The sequence below is a fragment of the Bubalus bubalis genome, chromosome 19 (genome assembly GCF_019923935.1).
Source record: "Bubalus bubalis isolate 160015118507 breed Murrah chromosome 19, NDDB_SH_1, whole genome shotgun sequence".
NCBI classification, from domain to species: domain Eukaryota; kingdom Metazoa; phylum Chordata; class Mammalia; order Artiodactyla; family Bovidae; genus Bubalus; species Bubalus bubalis.
In genome coordinates, this window is record NC_059175.1 from 58,758,232 (window position 1) to 58,781,746 (window position 23,515).

The window sequence follows — 23,515 nt, forward strand, 5'->3', positions numbered from 1 at the left end:
AGTTCAGTCACTCAGTCATCTCCGACTCTACAACCCCATAGACAGCAGCACGCCAGGCTTCCCTGTCCATCACCAACTCCCGGAGCTTGCTCAAACTCATGTCCATCAAGTTGGCAATGCCATCCAACCATCTCCTCTGTCGTCCCCTTCTCCTCCTGCCTTCAATCTTTCCCAGTATCATGGTCTTTTCCAATGAGTCAGTTCTTCGCATCAGGTGGCCCAAGTATTATAGCTTGTGAAGTGAGTGAAGTGAAAGTCGCTCAGTCATGTCTGACTCTTTGCGACCCCACGGATTATACAGCCCTTGGAATTCTCCAGGCCAGAATACTGGAGTGGGTAGCCTTTCCCTTCTCCAGGGGCTCTTTCCAACCCAGGGATCAAACCCAGGTCTCCCGCATTGCAGGCAGATTCTCTACCAGTTAAGCCACAATTATAGCTTAAAATAACACAAAAAATAAGCCGATAGTAGGAATCAAGTTTCAATTAAAGAATGGGTTCTAAAAACTGTTTTTAAAGTACACAGTCTAAAGTCAGGACCAACAGCCGGTTCTCAGACTGCTCTCCCCCCCAAAAAATGAAAGGGTTACTTGCTCAGTCGTGTCCGACTCTTTGCCACTCCATGGACTGTAGCCCACAAGGTTCCTGTGTCCATGGGATTCTCCAGGCAAGAATATTGGAGTGGGTTGCCATGCCCTCCTCCGGGATCTTCCCAACCCAGGGATTAAACTTGGGTCCACTGTTCCCAAGGAACACAATAAAGAACAGCCTGAGTACTTGTGTTACTGAGTACACAAGTTAGCTGAGTACCTGTGCACAGATTTTATGATCATACTAAATGATTAATAAAAATCACAAAATCTGCCTACTTCATAATTTCTACCTGGTTTCCCTAAATTGGTATTATTTAATTACCTGTTATGACATACATTAACTATGAATTCGAATATGTATGAGACAGGCCCAAAACAAGGCCTATATTTATAAGTTAACATGAAAGAAAGGTCTTGGAAAATATTCTTCTTTGAATAAAGCCCTCAAACTGTTGTAGCACTCTTCACCAAAAATAAGCTCAGTAGGCAAAATAAGCTTCAATTTAACAATGATAAACAATGAAAAAAAGACAAAGAGCCGATTTTGTTTTCTTTCCACGTACTGAAATGCATCACTCCCTAAAAAACTACCACCAGCTCTTTAATCACTCACACTCTAGAGACTCTAGAAGAACTACTCTTAAATAAAACTTTTGTTTCACAGTTCATGAGAAAATAATATACATTTCAAGCTTTTACATATTATATCCAAAATGGACTTTGCAAACAGCTCTAATGAAGACATCCCATCTCAACTATAAAAAGGAGGTGGAGTTGGGGGTGGGGGAGGTTAGAAAAAATACAAGTTTAACATGCTCTCAAATTCGGACCAATTAACAGAACTGCAGGATTTTATCAGATACTGGTAGCTGGGGTCTTGTTCTCTATGACTTGGAACTTTTCACCTTCAGTGAAACCCAGGTAAGTCCTTCTTTGCTCCTCCTTCCCCTGCCCCTCACCTCAAAGTCCACAGAAGAACCTCCCACCCCTCCCCTAAGAAGGCGTGCACACAGCCGCTGCCTGCAGCTGAAAGGGTTTTGGAAAATGTCTGGCTGCTTAACAGATGCTTGGCTTGGATTTCCTCCCAAATATGTTTTTAATGCTGATAATGCTTGAATGCAACTGTTCACAGCGCGGGAACGAGTGAGGGGAATGAAAATGTGCTGTTACATAGGAGGGGAGGGGGGACAGACTCAGGATAACAGCTTAGTGAACATTTTACAGTAATTTTCACACACATAAATACACCAGGCCTTCCCGATCTTCCTGCCACTGAGAACCCCTCCTGCTTCACTCATCCCCACTGTGAGGCTCATGGTGAGAAAGCCTCTCCCCCGTGAACTGCATTTAGTAGATAAAAGCTGACCCTGTTTTTAGAAATCATTTATCTGTTAGAATAAACTAAGGTAACCACATCACATTCATAAAAGCAAATAAACGTCATGCTTCATTTAGTTTCTAAAGCCTTATTCCAGAAACCTGTATGATTCCTATTAACTTTTATTATTACTATCTGAAAACTTGTCACTCACAGACTAAAGACAAAGTCCTGAAAAATGCCAAAACTTAGCTTTCAAAGGAAGAAGGGCCAGGCAAAGACTTAGGAAGGAGCGGTCAGGGGGAAAGGGAAACAGAGGGAACATTCTAGATGGAAAGCTGGGGTCTTGTTGAACAGTTCATAAATCATATGTAAATTACTTCAAAATCAGGAAAAGACTTCTTCTGCTCCTATCACTGTCCCCTCCCCACCCCCAAATAATCCTTCTATTCAGGTCGTCCCAACTTCATGAAGCCTTTCCTGGGATTCGGCGTGGGAGGCAAGCGCCTTTTAGACCCCAAACAGTTCTCCATCCACTCGGTGGTGTTTGTTGAACTGAAATTTACAATTATACTAGGAATTTCATAGCTGTGTATGTTCCTGTATATTCCCCTCCAGGAAAAGTGAAGGCAGACAATGGTGGAAAGAAAAGGGTTTTCAGAGGTGGCTCAACCTGATCAGAACTCAGTTCTGCAGCTGGGCAGCCTTGGGCCTCAGAGTTCCCATCTGTGAAATGGGTGGCACCTGATGGAGTCAGTGGGGACAGAAGAGGGAGACCAATTCCCATTCAAGCACCCGGTGAATGTGAGCCAGCTATGTGCGGATTCACTACTTGACCACATCTTCATATTTCCATGGATTTGGGGGGTGACCAGGAAGCGGAGTAGGGAAATGAGTGCTACCTCTGCCACGCTGCTGTGCTTGTGAACTTCTTTCCAGCAGAGAGACCAAGGATCCAAGCTCTGAGACCACAAAACCTGCCACTGCAGACTGCTGCTGCTGTTGCTGCTAAGTTGCTTCAGTCGTGTCCGACTCTGTGGGACCCCATGGACAGAAACCCACCAAGCTCCTCTGTCCCTGGGATTCTCCAGGCAAGAATACTGGAGTGGGCTGCCATTTCCTTCTCCAATGCATGCATGCATGCTAAGTCGCTTCAGTCGTGTCTGATTCTGTGGGACCCCATGAACAGCAGCCCACCAGGCCCCTCTGTCCATGGGATTCTCTAGGCAAGAATATTGGAGCAGGCTGCCATTTCCTTCTCCCACTCCTGAGTCACTGCATACAATTCTTATCCTGTACATTTCAACCAAACACAGAGGAGGAATACTAGCTTAATTTTGAAGAACCCTCACACAAGCACTGAGAAGGGCTGGGGGCGCTGCGGGGCATGGGGGTAGGAGGTACTGCTAATCAGAAGACAAAGTTACAAAATAATTGTCAGACTTACCATCAAAAACAAGTACGTAAGCATAATTTGTTAGAATGCCATTTATATATTCTGAAATTATTGACAGCATAATACTTTAAATTTTAGTATTTTTACTGGCTATTCAAAACACCCTGGCATTCTATTCTGCATCTCAAGTCTACGTCAACTTGAGGTTATGTGTAACCTCCTCCCACCCTGTCGGAGAAGGCAATGGCACCCCACTCCAGTACTCTTGCCTGGAAAATCCCAAGGATGGAGAAGCCTGGTGGGCTGCAGTCCATGGGGTCGCACAGAGTCAGACACGACTGAGCGACTTCACTTTCACTTTTCACTTTCATGCATTGGAGAAGGCAATGGCAACCCACTCCAGTGTTCTTGCCTGGAGAATCCCAGGGATGGCAAAACCTGGTGGGCTGCCGTCTATGGGGTCGCACAGAGTCGGACACAACTGAAGCGACTTAGCAGCAGCAGCGTCCCACCCTGTATGAAGACCGGGTGAACAACCCAAGCATTATCATCATCATCTTTGGCATCCCCATTTACAGAATCGATCCCATCAGCTGGCGACTCTCCTAATCCTACCAAGTGCTTCTTTGTCTCCGTGTCTTCTGTGTGAAAACAGAGGTTTTGCAGGGGTTAAGTAACTTCACTGGTTAAACCAAGAAAATGCAAACCAGGGACTACTCAGCTGCATGCGACACCGTTCAAGACGAAGCAGACAACGCTGCAGCTGTGCTCCCAGGCTCTTCATAAAACTGCACTAAGACTAACTTATAGGACCACTTTATGAATTATTTATTTACATTGAAAAAGAGCATAAAAAGTTATAGTAAAAGGACCGTAAAACAGTAAATCCTCTCTTCACCACAGTCCTGAATCACAGGCACACCCAGGAGACCCTCATTAGAGGCTGAGCTGAGACAGTGACTTGCCCACAGGAGCTACGACCACCCCCCCACCGGCCGCAGGAATCACGGGACACGGTGCACGCGCTTCCACATGGGTGACGGAGCGCTGACCCCAGAACCAGACTTACTGACTTCTGCACCACGTGACTGGGACAGGCCCCACCCCTGATGTTATGGTTTTAAAGTAATGAGCGAATTAATGAGAGGGTTCAAATCGGCGGCATCATAGAGAACACTGAGTGCTTTTCTTCCCTGCAGCTAATTGCCTTCTGACTCACAGAAAGCCCTTCCGGGCGTACAGGGAGTCAGGTCACCTCCAACACCTGTCGGCACCCTCTCCAAACACAAAATCGCTGAGCGTTTTTCTAGTTTTCTGCCTGTTGACATTTGTGACATGCCCGTTATTTTAAGAAATCCGACCCAAACTCCACTTTCTCACTGTAAATATCACCCAGCACCTCTGACTTCTTCTGAACATTATAATCACTTTAAAAGCCACAGAAGATAAAAAGGGAAATGTATCTTATATAGCTCTTCCTACATTCATGATACACAGGCAGGACAGGAGCAGTGGCTAAAATAAAATAACTCAAAGTGATGTTTTTAAGGAAATTTTGCCCAACAAGTAATAACAACACTAATTGCTAAGAAAAAAGAGAAATAGTTGGGCCATGAATTCTACTTCAAATTATAGCAACCTCTAAATCAAAACCAGCTAAGTAGGTCCGGGCTCAGCTATGTAACCAGTTTCCCTTTCTAATACTTAACTATCCAGTTAATGACCGGTATTACTGAACAACAAATCATCTATTGGTCAAAGGGTCTACCGGACGGAGATGAAGCTGCTAAGTTCGGGCACCCATCGGGCACTTTAAGCACCAAGCTGGTCGATGAGCTCAGTGACCTTGCAGAGGGATTTGTCTTCAACTGTGTGGCGTGTTTACTTCCATCTGTGTCAAGGCTACAACTGCTGATTCCCACCCAACAACTGCTGGAAACAGCAGGTGGCTGCACCATATGTGTGTACGCATCTCCGGCGTGCCACGAAGGACTGTCCACGCGCATTCTGATTCTCTGATGTTCCAGGCAATGGGCGGGCTGTTTGCTCCCACGCCCCACCTCCCACCTCACCTACAGCGCCACGATGTAATGGCCGTACCTAGCACTTCCCAAGCACTCTATCAGCAACCACATTAGGACCGAAGGAATATAACTCTGGGATGCTGTCAGAGGGAAAAACGACTCTGTGATATGCTGACAAGCAGGCAGGCAGGGGTCCCATCCCGCTCTCAGCAGCTCACGCACCAAGTTAGTGCCTATTGCCATCAGAGAGAGGCCTAGAAACTTCCCTCTGAACACTTTTCTCAACTTGTGACACAGGTTGTCTTATAGGCAAGAGATTAGCTCAACAGGTGCCTAAGGCTTGGACGGGACGAGAAGGTCATGGGGTGTGGGGTTTCTTCCTGGTGTTGAAGATGTTCTGAAACTGACCATAATGACGGTTGCACAACTCAGCAAACACACTCAAAACCCACTGCACCATATACTTGGAATGGATGAATCTTACACGACGTCAGCTATATCTCAATAAAGTTGACACACACACAAAAGTTGCTGGAAACTTTTTACCAAGACATTCATAAATCATTATTCTGTAGCTGATTACTAAAAGCATGATCTATGGAACAAACGAGCAGTCACTTTGAATAGATATGGTATGGTTATTTCTTCTCTCCTAAAAGCACACACAGTTTTGGTACATACAATAGTAACTAAAATAGGAATAATATTTACCACCTTAGCCAAATATTTCTCAGTAGGAGTAAGTGCATATATTCAAGTTAAGGATTCCTGGCCCAACAGCTCTGTTTGACACATTGAACAGACGGATGGCTACTTACATACTCATACCTTTGCTTTGGCAAGTAGTTGATTATAAGACTAAAGTCTAAACACACAGGTTTTATAATTAAAACAAACTTTTTTCATAAACTTTCTGTTGTATAAAAAAAAACACAAACATTTTAAGATTTTGAACATTTAAAGAAAATACCTTAAATCATCATTCAAGTTTTAGTTTCTAGGAACCCTCCCTGCTTGAGGCAAAAAGCTTTATTTAAACAGCCTTATCAAAGGCACCACAACTCACCACAATTCCATAATATTTGGACTTTCACTCTGAGAAATCACAGTTCAATAAAATTAGCTTGGTTCCTACCATAAATCATTTCTTAAATAGGTGATCTACCTAACAGGCCAGGTCAGTCAATTCCACCTTCGGTTATATCTTATGTTTTCTCAAAACTGTTTAGTTTCATCAGTGAAACCACAAAAAGCTTACATTCCTTGCCTAAAAGGGCTTGAGAACTTTCCTGTGAACTCATCCCACAAATGTATGTTTGCAGATTACAATGGGTATACATAAATGCTTAAATTTCATTTGTGGCTTTCACTTTTGGCTCTGGAAGAAAAAAATTTTTTTCCTCTTTCTAGATTTCCAGTTTGCATAACTTAAACCTCCTTTGGATGTAGCAGAATGATCACTGGTCAACTTCTCACCCTTAAATAATGAAAAAGTATTATGTTTTATATAGTTCTTTACAGTTTTCAAAGCATGTACCAAACCTGCTGCTGCTGCTGCTGCTAAGTCACTTCAGTTGTGTCCAACTCTGTGCGACCCCATAGACGACAGTCCACCAGGTTCCCCCGTCCCTGGGATTCTCCAGGCAAGAGTACTGGAGTGGGTTGCCATTGCCCTCTCCAGTACCAAACCTAATTAGCTCATCTAATGACTAAGTCATCTAATGACTAATCTCAAAAACGACAGAATGATCTCTGTTCATTTCCAAGGCAAACTATTCAATATCACAGTAATCCAAGTCTCTGCCCCAACCAGTAACGCTGAAGAAGCTGAAGCTGAACAGTTCTATGAAGACCCATAAGACCTTTTAGAAATAACAGCCAAAAAAGATGTCCTTTTCATTACAGGGGACTGGAATGCAAAAGTAAGAAGTCAAGAAACACCTGGAGTAACAGGCAAATTTGGCCTTGGAATATGGAATGAAGCAGGGCAAAGACTACTAGAGTTTTGCCAAGAAAATGCACTGGTCATAACAAACACCCTCTTCCAACAACACAAGAGAAGACTCTACACATGGACATCACCAGGTGGTCAACACCGAAATCAGATTGATTATATTCTTTGCAGCCAAAGATGAAGAAGCTCTATACAGTCAGCAAAAACAAGACCAGGAGCTGACTGTGGCTCAGATCATGAGCTCCTTATTGCCAAATTCAGACTTAAATTGAAGAAAGTAGGGAAAACCACTAGACCATTCAGGTATGACCTAAATCAAATCCCTTATGATTATACAGTGGAAGTGAGAAATTAAGGGCGTAGATCTGATAGATGGAGTGCCTGATGAACTATGGAATGAGGTTCATGACATTGTACAGGAGACAGGGATCAAAACCATCCCTATGGAAAAGAAATGCAAAAAAGCAAAATGGCTGTCTGGGGAGGACTTACAAATAGCTGTGAAAAGAAGAGAAGTGAAAAGCAAAGGAGAAAAGCAAAGATATAAGCATCTGAATGCAGAGTTCCAAAGAATAGCAAGAAGAGCTAAGAAAGCCTTCCTCAATGATCAATGCAAAGAAATACAGGAAAACAACAGAATGGGAAAGACTAGAGATCTCTTCAAGAAAATTAGAGATACCAAAGGAACATTTCATGCAAAGATGGGCTACATAAAGGACAGAAATGGTATGGACCTAACAGAAGCAGAAGATATTAAGAAGAGATGGCAAGAATACACAGAAGAACTGTACAAAAAAGATCTTCACGACCCAGATGATCATGATGGTGTGATCACTCACCTAGAGCCAGACATCCTGGAATGTGAAGTCAAGTGGGCCTTAGAAAGCATCACTACGAACAAAGCTAGTGGAGGTGATGGAATTCCAGTTGAGCTATTTCAAATCCTGGAGGATGATGCTGTGAAAGTGCTGCACTCAATATGCCAGCAAATCTGGAAAACTCAGCAGTGGCCACAGGACTGGAAAAGGGCAGTTTTCATTCCAATCCCAAAGAAAGGCAATGCCAAAGAATGCTCAAACTACCGCACAATTGCACTCATCTCACACGCTAGTAAAGTCATGCTCAAAATTCTCCAAGCCAGGCTTCAGCAATACATGAACCGTGAACTTCCTGATGTTCAAGCTGGTTTTAGAAAAGGCAGAGGAACCAGAGATCAAATTGCCAACATCCGCTGGATCATGGAAAAAGCAAGAGAGTTCCAGAAAAGCATCTATTTCTGCCTTACTGACTGCCAAAGCCTTTGACTGCATGGATCACAATAAACTGTGGAAAATTCTGAAAGAGATGGGAATACCAGACCACCTGACCTGCCTCTTGAGAAATCTGTATGCAGGTCAGGAAGCAACAGTTAGAACTGGACATGGAACAACAGACTGGTTCCAAATAGGAAAAGGAGTACGTCAAGGCTGTACATTGTCACCCTGCTTATTTAACTTCTATGCAGAGTACATCATGAGAAACGCTGGGCTGGAAGAAGCACAAGCTGGAATCAAGATTGCCGGGAGAAGTATCATTAACCTCAGATATGCAGATGACACCACCCTTATGGCAGAAAATGAAGAGGAACTAAAAAGCCTCTTGATGAAAGTGAAAGTGGAGAGTGAAAAAGTTGGCTTAAAGCTCAACATTCAGAAAATGAAGATCATGGCATCTGGTCCCATCACTTCATGGGAAATAGATGGGGAAACAGTGGAAACAGTGTCAGACTTTATTTTTCTGGGCTCCAAAATCACTGCAGATGGTGACTGCAGCCATGAAATTAAAAGACGCTTACTCCTTGGAAGAAAGTTATGACCAACCTAGATAGCATATTCAAAAGCAGAGACATTACTTTGCCAACAAAGGTCCGTCTGGTCAAGGCTATGGTTTTTCCTGTGGTCATGTATGGATGTGAGAGTTGGACTATGAAGAAGGCTGAGCGCCAAAGAATTGGTGCTTTTGAACTGTGGTGTTGGAGATGACTCTTGAGAGCCCCTTGGACTGCAAGGAGATCCAACCAGTCCATTCTGAAGGAGATCAGCCCTGGGATTTCTTTGGAAGGAATGATGCTGAAGCTGAACTGCAGTACTTTGGCCATCTCTTGCGAAGAGTTGACTCATTAGAAAAGACTCTGATACTGGGAGGGATTGGGGGCAGGAGGAGAAGGGGACGACAGAGGATGAGATGGCTGGATGGCATCACTGACTCGATGGACATGAGTTTGAGTGAACTCCAGGAGTTGGTGATGGACAGGGAGGCCTGGCATGCTGCGATTCATGGGGTCACAAAGAGTCGGACATGACTGAGCGACTGAACTGAACTGAATGACTAAGCGCAGCCTATAAGATAAATACTTGTACGATCTGTAAGTGCACAGACCTGCAGAAACCAGGGGCTTGAGGGTCAAAGGTGAGACTTCACCACTTACTGGAGATATTACAGGCAGGAAGCCAGAATCAAATCCAGGTCTTCCAGCTGCATTTGTTAAAAAGATCTGATCTATTTCTAGAATTTGTTAGTTTGTGTGAATGAATTAAACTGTATTATAAGATGCTTAAAATATACTTTTAAAGCATCAAAAAATTATCTGAAAAGAAATGTTTTACAAGTAGCAAAATACACTTCCTAGGTTTCCATTATATTCTTTGACTATGCCTTGTGAGAATGGATAATACTGGCTGGCTTTGCTTTGTTTTTCAGAAATACCATTTTCTCCCTTAATTTCTTAAAATATCAGAGTTCCCTCAATATTCTTTAGAGGGGTCTTCATTATTCATTAATACTTTACTTAGATCAAATTTTCCAAATTATTGGAATATAATTTAGGGTAAAGTAAAATCTCTTTTATATACTTTTTATAAACTACCATTTAGAAAGAAAAATAATACATTTAACCTAAAACAAACACTTTCTTATCAATATTCTCCATTATAGACATTCCCTGAAAATAATCTAGCTTTGTAGATGAGAGCACAAACAAAGCGCTTTTAAATGTCCCACAGCTCTGTTAAATGACCAGACGTGACAATTCACCCATTCCCCTTAAGAGCCTGACGAATCTGCTTCCATGAAACAGACTGAATACATTTCGCACTGCAATCTGCAACCATTGCAATGTTTCCTTTTATTTGTACATTTAAATCTATAGTTGGAAGAGAAATAATTTCCACTATTTATTTCACTCCCTACACCATGCCAAATGTGATTTTTCAATAAATACAGATATCAGTATATTTCCCCCACCCAGCTGTGGGGTACATCTTCCCCCAAACAGCTACTGAGATGACAAATGGGCTCACAGGAGCTATCTGTCTCTGACCAGCAGCAGGCTTTTCACCAGCATCGCAGGCAGCCTCACGCTTCGGAAGGTTCAACATGACAAGGCAGATACCACCACCCACAGCGGAGCCAAAGCAGCGTTTCACCTGCCCAAGGGTCTGGCCACCAACTTCTACGGTCACAACTGCCCAGTTCCCCCGTTTATTGCCCAGCTCATCCAAGTGCCAACAGTCAACTGTACTTTTTTATCCTCTGCCATTCATTCTACCTCTGAAACTACAAGTCCTTCTCTACAGGCTTAAAAGTAGTTAGTCCATGGCATTGTGCTGTCATTACATCCTTTGTACAGGAAGTAACCTCATTAACATTCTCAATAAGGACAAAGAGTAAATCTTTTAGGTGTATCTGGTGGAGAGGGGAAAAAAGAATTAACCAAGATCTTTTAAAGGGATAGAATAAATTGTATGTTATTTCTACTCTACCCAGAGATAAGGGAGGGAAGGAAAAATATTTACTAAAGGATGCACGGGGCAGTTATCTGCTTCCTGGAGAACTTAACAAGCCATCATTTCAGGATGGTGAAGTCTTAAACCGTGAACTGGCATCAGATTTCAATCACAGCCAAGCCCCAGCCTTTCTGACCAGGCTATTCCCCACCCTCCCCTATAATTCAGAGGCTTCAGCTTTCTGCTCAGTTGCTCACCCCTTCCTCTAAGACCCTAGCACCTCCCACACTCCATACGGGGCTCTGATCCATCCAGGATCCCATCCCATCCCAACCCCAATCCCACCAGGAGCAGAAGTTGGATTAGTTACTTAGTTACTGCCTCTCCCCAGAGCCTGCCCCAGCACCCCGCTGCTGGAAGTACAACAGGTCCTTAGGCCTGCTGATCCTATGACATGTAGAAAAATCGATTAGTAACTCCTTTCTAAAATGTCTTCATCCTTTTGAAAGTCTGAATTTTGTGAATTTCTGCAGTATACAGCATACATTATGTAAACAAAAACACATACCTATACTCATTTACTGATATATAAATATATACTCACTTCTGCTATCCAAATAAATACTCATTTACTGATATACTTACATATTGATTTCGTGTTCAATTTTTTTAAGTGTTTTCTCCATGACTTGAAGGATGCACACCTCTCTTTCTACTCCATGTGTCACACAGGACATGGGGGTATAAACATCCACTCATTCATTTAATAAGTATGTGTTGTACACCCACTGGGTACCACGTGCCATTCTAGGCAATGACATTAGACCATTCTTGCCTTCAGCTCACTGAGCTAAGAGTCCAGGAAAGCAGGCAAACAGAAAACAATGAGGACCATAAATGCCATCAAGCAGCATACTGGAGACTGTAGGAAGTTAATGGGTCATTGTGGGTGGGGGCGGGGGGAGGATGTAGAGGTTAAGAAACGCCTAGCTGCCAACCAGTCCATCCCAAAGGAAATCAGCCCTGAATATTCACTGGAAGGACTGATGCTGAAGCTGAAACTCCAATACTTTGGCCACCTGATGTGAAGAACTGACTCATCTGAAAAGACCCTGATGCTGCGAAAGATTGAAGGCAGGAGGATAAGGGGACGACAGAGGATGAGATGGTTGGATGGCATCACCAACTTGAGGGACATGAGTTTGAGTAAGCTCCGGGAGTTGGTGATGGACAGGGAGGCCTGGAGCACTGCAGTCCATGGGGTTGCAAAGAGTGGGACACGACTGAGCGACTGAACTGAACTAAACTAAACTGCCAATATCTAAGGTGAAACTTAAATGATGGTTAGAACTTAACCAAGGGTCGGGTAAGGAAGGCATGTTCACTGCAACCAGAAAGAACAGAGGCTGGAGGCAGGTGGGTATGTCTGTCTCATTCAAGGACCTGAGATAAGCCCAGTATGGTAGAAGTACGCAGTCAAGAAGGACAGTGGCAAAAACGCAAACTCAGGTTCCTACAAGCCACGTGACCTTGACAAGCACTCTATATCGCTCATCTTTACAGTCTAGCACTAATAAGAATAGCAAGACCTACCCTGGCAGGACTGTCCTAAGGATTAGAGAAGATAACTTATGTACCTCTTATCACGGGGGCTGGTGGTTGCTGCTGCTAGTTCTATTATAATTAAGTCCTTATGTTCTCAAACCTTTACACAGAAAGGCAGAATCTTTGCCTGAATGATCTTGCACATGGAGATTTCTTAACAAGTATTTGCTTCCCCTGCGCCCCAAATCTATCTATGATAGTACGAGTAAATGGTGAGGAAAATAAATTCAATCATGGGTTTATGCCTATATAAGACCCTCCAAAGGGAATACAAGTCCCCAGGAACTCCTATTAAGAGTCCACTATAAAACATTATGGCTCAGATGGTAAAGAATCAGCCTGCAATGCAGGAGACCTGGGTTCGATCCCTGGGTCAGGAAGATGCCCCTGGAGGAGGGCATGGCAACCCACTCCAGTATTCTTGCCTGCAGAAGCCCCATGGACAGAGGAGCCTGGAGAGCTTCAGTTCATGGGGTTGCAGAGTGGGACACGACTAAGTGACTAAGCACAGTGCAGAACAATGAAATATATTACTTTCCCTATCACTGCATAATAAAAGCTTTAAGTCACTGTGTTGTAATGGCATTCTGTTCTCTCATACCTGATATTCTAACCGTATTATTATATTAAACTCGTACAGGCAGAGAATGGAGCTGGGGGAGTCTCTCTCTACCGTTGCTGCAGAGAAAACAGACAGAAGAGGCTCCCAGACAGAGATCTGCTCAGGAGAGCAAGATAGGCCCAGGAACAGGTGCCAGCAGCAGACTTTCAGCTCAACCCCAAGGAAAGACCTTCCCATCACCGACTGCCTGGAGAGTCTGAGAACAAATCGCGTCCATGCTCTGGTCTGAGAAAATTAAGTAGTGATTATGACTCATTACTGCTCAACTGTGAAATCCATAAAAACCAACTGATGATAGCCAAAGTTGCTTCATAAAATAGAACCTTGTTTCAGACACCACGGCAGTTCACACCTCCCCCCTTCCAACCTACACTTTCATACTCAGATTCACAGAGCTTCCGAGGATTGGGCATGCAGGAGGGAAGGGAGAAAGCGAGAGGCCACCCCTGGAACTGGACTTGTTCGTGGGTCACATGCAAAGTGAGGGAGACGCTGCTGAAGCCAAGCGCCGATGACACGGCTAGGCCTTTGGGCTGCTGAAACATGACAGGGAATGCGCAAGACCCTTCTTTGTTCTTCCTTCCTTTGTAACATCTACCACCACAGGCACGGAGCAGGCTTTGGCAAGGAATTCAAAAGCACTATCTTGCAAGCTGAATCCTCAAGCAGCAACCCCCATGAAAGGTGCCATGCAGGCCACCTACGGAACCATGACCTGCAGGACGCTGTACTCCACCACTTTCTCTCCAGCCCCCAAAAATTTTTAAAAATCAATAGGGAAGGGAGTGATACTGGGAAAAGTACACTGCAGTGTTTGGATCGCTATTGGTAACAAATTATTTTCAACACATCTTATAAATGATAAGACTCAGCAGTCTGTTGGAACATCAAGACAAGAAAGTCTACCTAGAGAATAATACAAAAGAAAAAGGAGCAAGTAAAAATGGGGCAATCCAGGGGAAGAGGTGGGGCAGAAGGGAAAAGGCAGAGGAGGAGACCACGAGAAGAGGGGAGTCGAGGCTGGAGGAAAACAGCTCCTCAGTTCTGAGGAGGCCTGGGCAGGGAGTCAGCGGCGCTCTCCACAGCCCACCCGCCCCCTCGGAGCGCAGCCAAGCGCCAACCCAGACGTCGAGCTCCTCTGTGACTGACAGACTTCCCAGATCCTCACTGCCCGTGCCTCTGTTCAATCCAACCTTTGGAAATCTGTAGAAGTCTGCAATTGACACAAAGATGGAGGGACGATATTGGCATTTGGAGGATAAAAGCCAGGAATGCTGCACAGACGGCCTGTGACAGCACACCCCCCACCCCAACACGCGCACAAACCCATCATTAGGCATCTTGCTGGGCTCTCCAACGTCTTGCCAGATATTCAAGAAGGTAAATATCCTCGGCTTGTAACCTAATTCCATTTCATGCATACATAGAAACAACTCGGGGGGCACCACATTTTTTAAGAAGAACAGCTATCCTGTAGAAGGAGGAAATCTCTACTTTGGCTTGGAAATATACCAAGGGCTGTTCCCTTCAGAAATCACACCACCAGCAGCCACGTGGCTTGCAGAATCTGAGTCACCGGCACAGCACATCAGGGGCAGGTGGCCTCCAGGGACACCTCCTGCTCATGGAGACCATACACCGGGGCAAGGACCTGCAAACATCACCATCTCTTCTGGGGGGCTGCTCCCACAGCGTGATGTGAAGACTGACCGCCAGTCCACAAGTTCATCAGCACCTCTTTGCACTCAGATAAGGAGTTTGTTCTGCTGACTTTCTTTTTTCCATGGCACGACTCAGGGAAGGGAGCTGCTGGGGGTCTTACAGACACACTCTGTCCCAGCAGACCCGCACTTGGGTACCACTGTTCTCGTCACACCCCAGCATCTGCGCACTTGAACACAAGCTTGCAAGGTACATTTATCTCATTTCTATTAGTTAGAGTGTTGTTTTGATTTTTAAATTATATGGTACTTACATTTCAGGATAGGATAGGGAGCATGACACAGTATACAATAAACAGGGAAACTGGGTCTGCAGGAGTTAGGAACCTCCCACTGCTGTAAAGGAGGAAAAGAATCATCTGGATCCAGCCTTGAACACTGCCTTTCTAAAAGTACAGGGGAACCATCAAAGCAGGCTGTGATTACCTGGGCTGCTCCAAGGTAACAAACCTAAATGAATCTCCTGGGGTAGGTCCAAGAGGCCATCCATCAAGGTTTTATAGTTTCACTTCATTTTAAAGTAGCAGAGAAGAAAGAGGGACTGCCTCTCCTCCCAAATCTTAAGACAAGACTGCAGGAAGGGACTAGAAAAAGCCCCCTGGGACAAGCCCATTGGTCCTGAATATGCTTCTAAGCTGTAACTGTGGGGCCACGGAGCTATGACACAGACCATATGGGTCCACAAAGGATATTCACAATCTGTTACTTACAGAAAAAAAAAAGTACAAACTTCTGTTCTGAATCAAACATTCCCTGATACGTTTTGTTTTTAACTTAAATCTCTTTTAAATATATAAAGTCTATATGTCATAATCAATATTATAATTAAAACCACATGGGGGATGTCTTGGATAAGCAGGACAGTTTGAACTTCCTTATTAAATCCGTCTTTATTTAGTCTCTTGGACTTCATGAATATTCACCTAAAATTTCCTGTCCAGATTTCAGGCTGACACAGCTTACAATTAGAATGACTTGACCCCGTCAACTATAATTTGATACATACAAACAACATTCATAAGAGCGAAAACTTTTCTACCAGGTAAACTGCTCTAAAGTCAAAACAGTTCTGTAAGTACAAGTGGTGATAAAGCAGCTATCAGTTTCATTCTAAAGAGCTCATTCAGACTGATGGGACCTGTGCCCGTGTAAATTACCTGCGGTCAAGTCTACATGCAACCTCAGGAAAGCCCACACGACTGCAAGGAAGCAGCCGGGTGCAGCGCAGGGAGGTTCTTCCCGTCCTCGCCAGCCTCTGAGCCCTGGAGCATGGGGCTGAGTGCTGCTGTCCTGATGCGGGGCGCGCTCTCCCGCATTCCTGGGCCATCTGTCCTCTGGTTCCCAGTCCACACGCTGTCAGCCACAGGCCCACACACTCAGATCATCTGTCCACTTCAAAAATAGCTCCTGCTCAGGAACGCGGTGTGGACCTGGGGAAGACTAAGCGGGAAACAGTCTCCGGTTCTGGCCACTCTTCTCGTAGTCACAGCTGTCGAGAGGGGGGTGTGCCCTGACACACACACACACACACACACACACACACACCCGCCACAGCAGAGTGAAAACTCCAGGAGCAGAGAACTACATTCAAACACACAGTTTCCTCCTAAACCTAACCGGGTACTAATGAAAACAAACCCTTTTCTTCTTTTTCCTTTTTGGGGGCGGAGGTAGGGGTGGGGTTTCCTCCATTCAGCAATGGGCATCAGAAACCCATGGTTGGAGGGACAGCGCTCACTAACCTTCCCTCACACGGGCCCCACCCTCCCTCTGAATTCCAGGGGAGCTCAGATAGCAATATTAGAAGCCTTGATTATGAAATACTTTGCTAACTATTAATACGAGCTGCAGTCGTCGTGAGTTTCAAATACAACAAATATATTAGCAACACCGGATTCCAATTTTACTCTTAGGAGATTTTTCCATCAGACCAAAGAACTAACTTTATTCTTATGCCATAACTTCTCAATGGAGACTGAAGAATAAAGTTAAAATTGTTTCCCTAAATTTCATATCTACACTAAACAAATTAGGTGTTAGAATCATATCATATGACTTAACCCTTTTAATCCAATTTCATCACATTCCAAACAAAGAGAAAACCATGCGGGGCTCTGGGCATCATACACACAGACACACACAGGCCTTCCTCTTGGCATCACACACACACACACACACACACACACACACACACACGTCTTCCTCCCCAGCCAATCCCTCAGAGGAAGGTGTCTGATGCTGGCCACTGCCTACAGAGCCCAGAGGAACACAGTCCTGACACAGATAGACACAAGAACATCCTCCCTGACCAACTGCATAAAACAAAAAAAATCCAAGTATGCCACTTAGTAAAATAAATTGGCAATCAAAATCCACAAGCGGGCGGGTGGGGGGCAGGGGGGTGGTAGCCAGCAACGGGGTCTCACGGGAACCAGTGATCCAGACAAGGATTCCACTTCACACAGCACCAAGGTTAAGAGGGTGTTGTTTCCAGACTTTCTCCTCGGGCCATGATTTATAGAAAACTTCCTCCTTTTAATTTTCCAAGTGGCGGTCTTAGAGTCAGTTCCCCTCCCTGGAGGCTTTAAAGGGAGAATGACCAGGATGCCTGAAATTCCTCAAGGACGCCAGGATGGAGGGGTGTGAGCAAAAACCTGGCCTGAACACTGAGAGCTTAAAATGACGCAGGGACTCCTATTTCTGTCTATTTTCCCCAAAGGGTCTCAACTCTTGGCCTTCCCCATCCTGAGGACACTCACCCGGGCACCACACTCCCCTTCCTGACTCCTGCCCCTAAGCCCCAGGGATGTGGGAGGAGGCTGGTAAGAGAATCAGCCATTCCCTCTGGGGAAGGAGGGTCTCTGGGAACACCCCTGTGGTGCCTCCACTGCCTCCTGTCAGCCCTGTTAGAACAAGGCACAGACTCGGTAGGTTAGTTGTTTCAAGGAAGACATCCCAATTCACCAGCTTCAGGGCCAATGTCAGACTTAATGCTCATGACTATTAGAAATCCTGTGGTTTACAGATATAGCCTCCTATAAAAATGTAGTTTGGAATAAACAATATTTTGCAGAAGGAAACTCTACAGACCCTTTCATCTGGATATGCTTGACCTCAAAAATAATGCTGTGATTCCTGCTTTACTAACTTGGGGTGACCTAACCAGCCACCCCGGTGAGACTGCTCAGGAAGAAGCTGGCAGAGCCAAGTTTTCAACCTTCACAGGGTCTCCTTAAAACACACCTGAACTAGTAGCTGGCGAGTCTGGAATTTTATAGGAGAAAGGGCTAGAGGTTCTCCTCTCCTCAACTGCTGACAGCTGGCAGCGACCATCCTCACCCTCCACTCACCAAATAACCCAAGAGACTAGAGGGACTAAAACTTTCTAAGTGTCATGAAGCCCCACCCACTGGGAGGAGTCAGTCCAGTCTGAGGGTCTCTGCCCAGGGTCAATCCAGATCCCTCTGTACGTCCCCAGGGCTGGCCCAGCAGTAACCAGTGCCCTACCCTCCCTGACCACCAACCTCACCTGCTAACAAAGGTCCATCTAGTCAAAGCTATGGTTTTTCCAGTAGTCATGTATGAATGTGAGAGTTGGACCATAAAGAAAGCTGAGCACCGAAGAATTGATACTTTTGAACTGTGGTGTTGGAGAAGACTCTTGAGAGTCCCTTGCACTGCAAGGAGATCCAACCAGTCAACCCTAAAGGAAATCAATCCTGAATATTCACTGGAAGGACTGGTGCTAAAGCTGAAGCTGCAATACTTTGGCCACCTGATGCAAAGAACTAACTTATTGGAAAGGACCCAGATGCTAGGAAAGATTGCGGGTAGGAGAAGGGGGCTACAGAGGATGAGATGGTTGGATGACATCACTGACTCAATGGACATGAGTCTGAGCAAACTCCGAGAGATGGTGAAGCATAGGGAAGCCTGGCGTGCTGTGGTCCAAGGGGTCGCGAAGAGTCAGACACGACTGAGCGACTGAACAACAACAAACCATTTTGACCATGGTGTTACAGCCAACAACTCCACAGTGATTCTCAACAACTCAGTTAACACTTAAGGAAACTCAACGCTTTAGGTAATGTGTGGGGTGATGTCACACAGAAGCACAGAGCTGCCTCCAGGCTTCCAAAAATTAAGCGAACTGCTAGGAGCTGTACAATGGACGCAATGATACAGCACAAGCCCTTCCTTTCCTAGAAATGAGGAAGCTGAGGCTAAAGAATTTGAATATCCAAAGACGGATGACAGCCGTTCATTTTTACAGGCTTTACTTGAAATGCACGCATGTCATATGCATTTAACATAATGTTTCAAACCTGACCTGTTCACACGGTTAACACTGTGGTAGGTTATGCTTTTCTTTCTTTTAAAAAGGGGTTGTACGTCCTGGTTCTCAATTCTTTATTATTCTTCCAAACCTGTAATTTCTATTTCCAGGTCAATAGTTATCTACTTCCAGGCCAGACCCTTTCATTTAGGGTCAAGTCTCCAGAAAGCAACTCAATGACATTCATGTTTTTGTCAGCTGAAGTTTTTTCAGCTCTGAGATCCTTCTGCCGTTTTTCTATAAAACTCATTTACTATTTGTTTGGTGTTGCTGACTAGCCACATATAACTCATCCATGAAGGCAAGTAGCCATCCATCCTTCCAAAGTGACTCTCCATCCTTTAAAAACTATGTAAAGTCAAAATGCTTCACATGATGCTAACATTACAGACCAGGTCATCCTCAGCGGAACTCTTAATATATTCTCCACTTTATTCTGTCTTCACTGAAAGACCACAGGTTAACTGAGCTACCCGCCACCCCTCACTCCAGGAGTAACCCAGTGTTGTGGAGTAATTTATAACTGATCTGTCTGCTCCATTTAAAAAAATTACTTTAAAAGACAAATGCTAAAAAATTCTACTTGAAACAAACAATATATATAAAGTTAATCTGAACATAATGTAGGGTTTTAGCTTCATGTACTTTCTGAAAACTAAAATACAAGTTTCTTCTTCCACAAAAAAAGTCAAGAAATGGAAAACAGACAAACATATGAAGATTAAAGATGTAAATTTTCAACACAGAGAGATGACTGAGATATGGTTTAGTAGAATAGCAAAGAAATACAGCTGCAACCTCTAGTTTTGGAGAAAAATCTTTTACCTCCAAATTCTACTTTTAGGCCAAATGTGGGTGCTGCCTTTATCCAGGTATTCTCTGGATGTCAAGCAGAAGGAGTAAATAGCAAGTATAATCAGTTGCCAATCCGTGTCAAGGGTCTGGGTATACTAAGCACTGAATGCTCATAAGAGAGCATCTTAAGAAGATGTGTATCTCTGTAATCCGACTGAGACTAAGACCAAAATTAGATGGGAATTTAAGTATAAAATGTCACACATTTTTACATCTGCCAGAGAGATAAGGAGAGACGATAACCTTCCAATTAAAAACATGATAACCTTCAAATTAAAAATAAAGTTCCTTTTTAAGGTCACAAAAAAATGCACAGCTACCCAGCACCAGCCCAGCTTCCTGGAAACATTTCCTCTTGTTCTCACAAATCCCACTGGATATAACTTCCTGTCTACAGGCTATCAGCTCCGCTGAGTTGCTGAGTTTTTTCATAAAGAAATTAAGATCAGATTAAGCAGTCTAAGAGTCGGCTGGCCCCAAGGCACCACCTGGGTCCAGAGTCTCTGCCTGATGGGTGGGAGACCAAGGAAATGATGGAATGCAATTGATGTCCCGCTGGAAGGCAGGACTGTTCCCCCAGCAGCACGGCTGAGACCTGTGCATCCCACAGATGGTCTCAACTGAGCCCCCAGCGCCCCACGTGTGACTCTGTTTACAGCATCTCCCTGGGGTCTCACACACTTGCATACATTCTGTCTAGCCACTCAGTATCTCTTCAAGGAAAGGGAAGGAAATACTACTTTTTCAAAAGAAAAAGAAAAAAATCAGAGGGTCTGAAGTCTGGAAGCCCTCATAGAGCTAGATGCTGTCCTGTGACCCACACCCCCACCCTATTTTTTTAAGGACAAAGCAGCAGGCCCAGCTGGAGAAGGCAATGGCACCCCACTCCAGTACTCTTGCCTGGAAAATCCCATGGACGGACGGGCCTGGTGGGCTGCAGTCCATGGAGTCGCTAGGAGTCGGACATGACTGAGCGACTTCACTTTATTTTTTCACTTTCATGCACTGGAGAAGGAAATGGCAACCCACTCCAGTGTTCTTGCCTGGAGAATCCCAGGGACGGGGAAGCCTGGTGGGCTGCCGTCTATGGAGTCGCACAGGGTCGGACACGACTGAAGCGACTTAGCAGCAGCAGCAGCAAGCCCAGCAAGTGAAGCCACCGTCTCGGATCCCAGAGCTGGAGGTGGAGCTGGACTGAAGGTCTGCTCCGGGGACCCCTCACCGCAGAGGATGGGCCTCCCAGCCCACCATCCACCTTTGCTCTCCCTTTTCTGATCTCCACCACCGCTGATCACGGAGGGCCTGGGGCTAAAAGGCCGCCCTAGAAACAGCAGTAACAATACCTGCCTGCAAGACAAAATGCTGTCATTTAACAATCCTTTTTCATTTGTTGTCATCTAACATCCTATTTGTTATCTGTCATCTAACAATCCTATCCTGTCTCCTCCCTCCACAGGAGGGCAGCTCCCTCAATCAGAACTGTTTATCTTTCCCATCTCATGCCACCTGATTCCTGCTCAGGAGGGAGGGCTGGCCCAAGCTTGGCCCTTAGCCTCTCTGAGACACCATGGACTCACCAAATCCAATCACTGTGGGTCCTTATTTGTCAAATGGCAGGGGGAGGGGGGGGCCGCTTTACAGAGTTGTTATAAGGTTTAATAGGCTTCCCTGGTGGTTCAGAGGTTAAAGTGTCTGCCTCCAATGTGGGAGACCTGAGTTTGATCCCTGGGTCGGGAAGATCTCCTGGAGAAGGAAATGGTAATCCACTCCAGTATCTTGCCTGGAGAATCCCATGGACAGAGAAGCCTGGTAGGTTACAGCCCATGGAGTCGCAAAGAGTCGGACATGACTGAGCAACTTCACTTTATAAGGTTTAATACGTAACAGGCAAAATGCCTGTACAGGTCGTATTTCTGAAGGTGCCTACAGACCCCTGCCTGAGAAACATACAGACATTTGGTTGAAATGCAGATCCAATACCCGAGTCCTAGATTCTGAGACAGGAAGTCTGTAGAGGGGGCTGTGTTTTATTCAGTGCCCTGGGAAATTCAAATGCACACCCAAGCTTGAGACACGCTGCAAGGACAGGGTAAAAGCTCCCCAGGATCTTTCATTTTTGATGTTCAACACAAAGTAGATGATTCACTTACTGGCTGGGGCACAAGCTAGACTGCAAAGAACATGAAAGGACGCTGTGAGGAGGCAGAAGGTGGGGACACCGGCTATTCCACAGGCTTTCCAACCTGACTGACGACCCACAGCAAGAAACACTGCTCATGAGGCAACCGAGTAAGAGCACATGGGTCACACACACTGACTTCAGGCATGCGCGCCAAGTCACTTCAGTCCTGTCTGACCGACTCTGCAACCCCACGGACTGTAGCCCGCCAGGCTCCTCTGCCTATGGGATTATCCAGGCAAGAACACGGGAGTGATTTGCCATGCCCTCCTCCAGGGGATCTTCCGGACCCAGGGATCGAACTCGAGTCTCTTTCGTCTCCTGCACTGCAGGTGGGTTAGCACCACTGGGGAAGACATGCTGACTTCACAGCCTCACAGAGCAAGCCTGGTATGTGCAATGAGTGCATATATTTTCTGCATTATTCTGTGCTGCTGCTAAGTCGCTTCAGTTGTGTTTGACTCTATGTGACCCCACAGACGGCAGCCCACCAGGCTCCGCCGTCCCTGGGATTCTCCAGGCAAGAACACTGGACTGGGCTGCCATTTCCTTCTCCAATGCATGAAAGTGGAAAGTGAAAGTGAAGTCGCTCAGTCGTGTCCAACTCTTAGCGACTCCAGGGACTGCAGCCCACCAGGCTCCTCCGTCCATGGGATTTTCCAGGCAAGAGTAACTGGAGTAGGGTGCCATTGCCTTCTCCATCTGCACTATTCTAACTTTCAATTTTTAAAAGTCGCTGGTAACAACCTACTGCTTGGAAAATAACGTTTTATTTTTTAAACAATACACAATTATTATCCTAACGGTTCTTGAGGTCAGAAGTCTGAGATGGGTCTCAATAGGCTAAAATGAAGATTATCAGCAGAACTGTGATCCTTTCAGGAATTTCTCCAGGGAAATCTGTTTCCTGGCCTTTTTCAGGTTCTAGAGGTCAACAGCAATCTATCTTATTTTCTCCAGAAATGGTTCTTCAACATCAGTCCGGTTGTCACGTATAGATCCTGGCATGAACACAGAGCCCTGAGTCCTCTCCCCAGAGATTCAGGTGCCTCGCCTGGTAGGCTCCTCCTGGAAGGCACCTCCTGGATGCTGCTGCTGCAGGTCACCCCCGGCCCTCTGGGAAGGATGGCACAGCCCATGGACGCAGCTCA

The 23,515-nt window shown here is 45.2% G+C and overlaps 1 protein-coding gene across 8 annotated transcripts in view; it reads right to left on the minus strand.

Annotated features, from left to right (window-relative positions):
• The window catches only part of TRIO (trio Rho guanine nucleotide exchange factor), a 362,508-nt gene that overhangs the window by 266,315 nt on the left and 72,678 nt on the right, over window positions 1-23,515 (minus strand). The window contains exon 1 of one of the 8 annotated variants that reach the window (XM_044932683.2): window positions 16,152-17,152. The exons of the other annotated variants lie outside the window; for them this stretch is intronic. The gene's annotated coding sequence lies outside the window, so the exon portion shown is untranslated. Of the gene's footprint in view, window positions 1-16,151; window positions 17,153-23,515 lie in introns of those variants that run through there. 8 annotated transcript variants of the gene reach the window in all.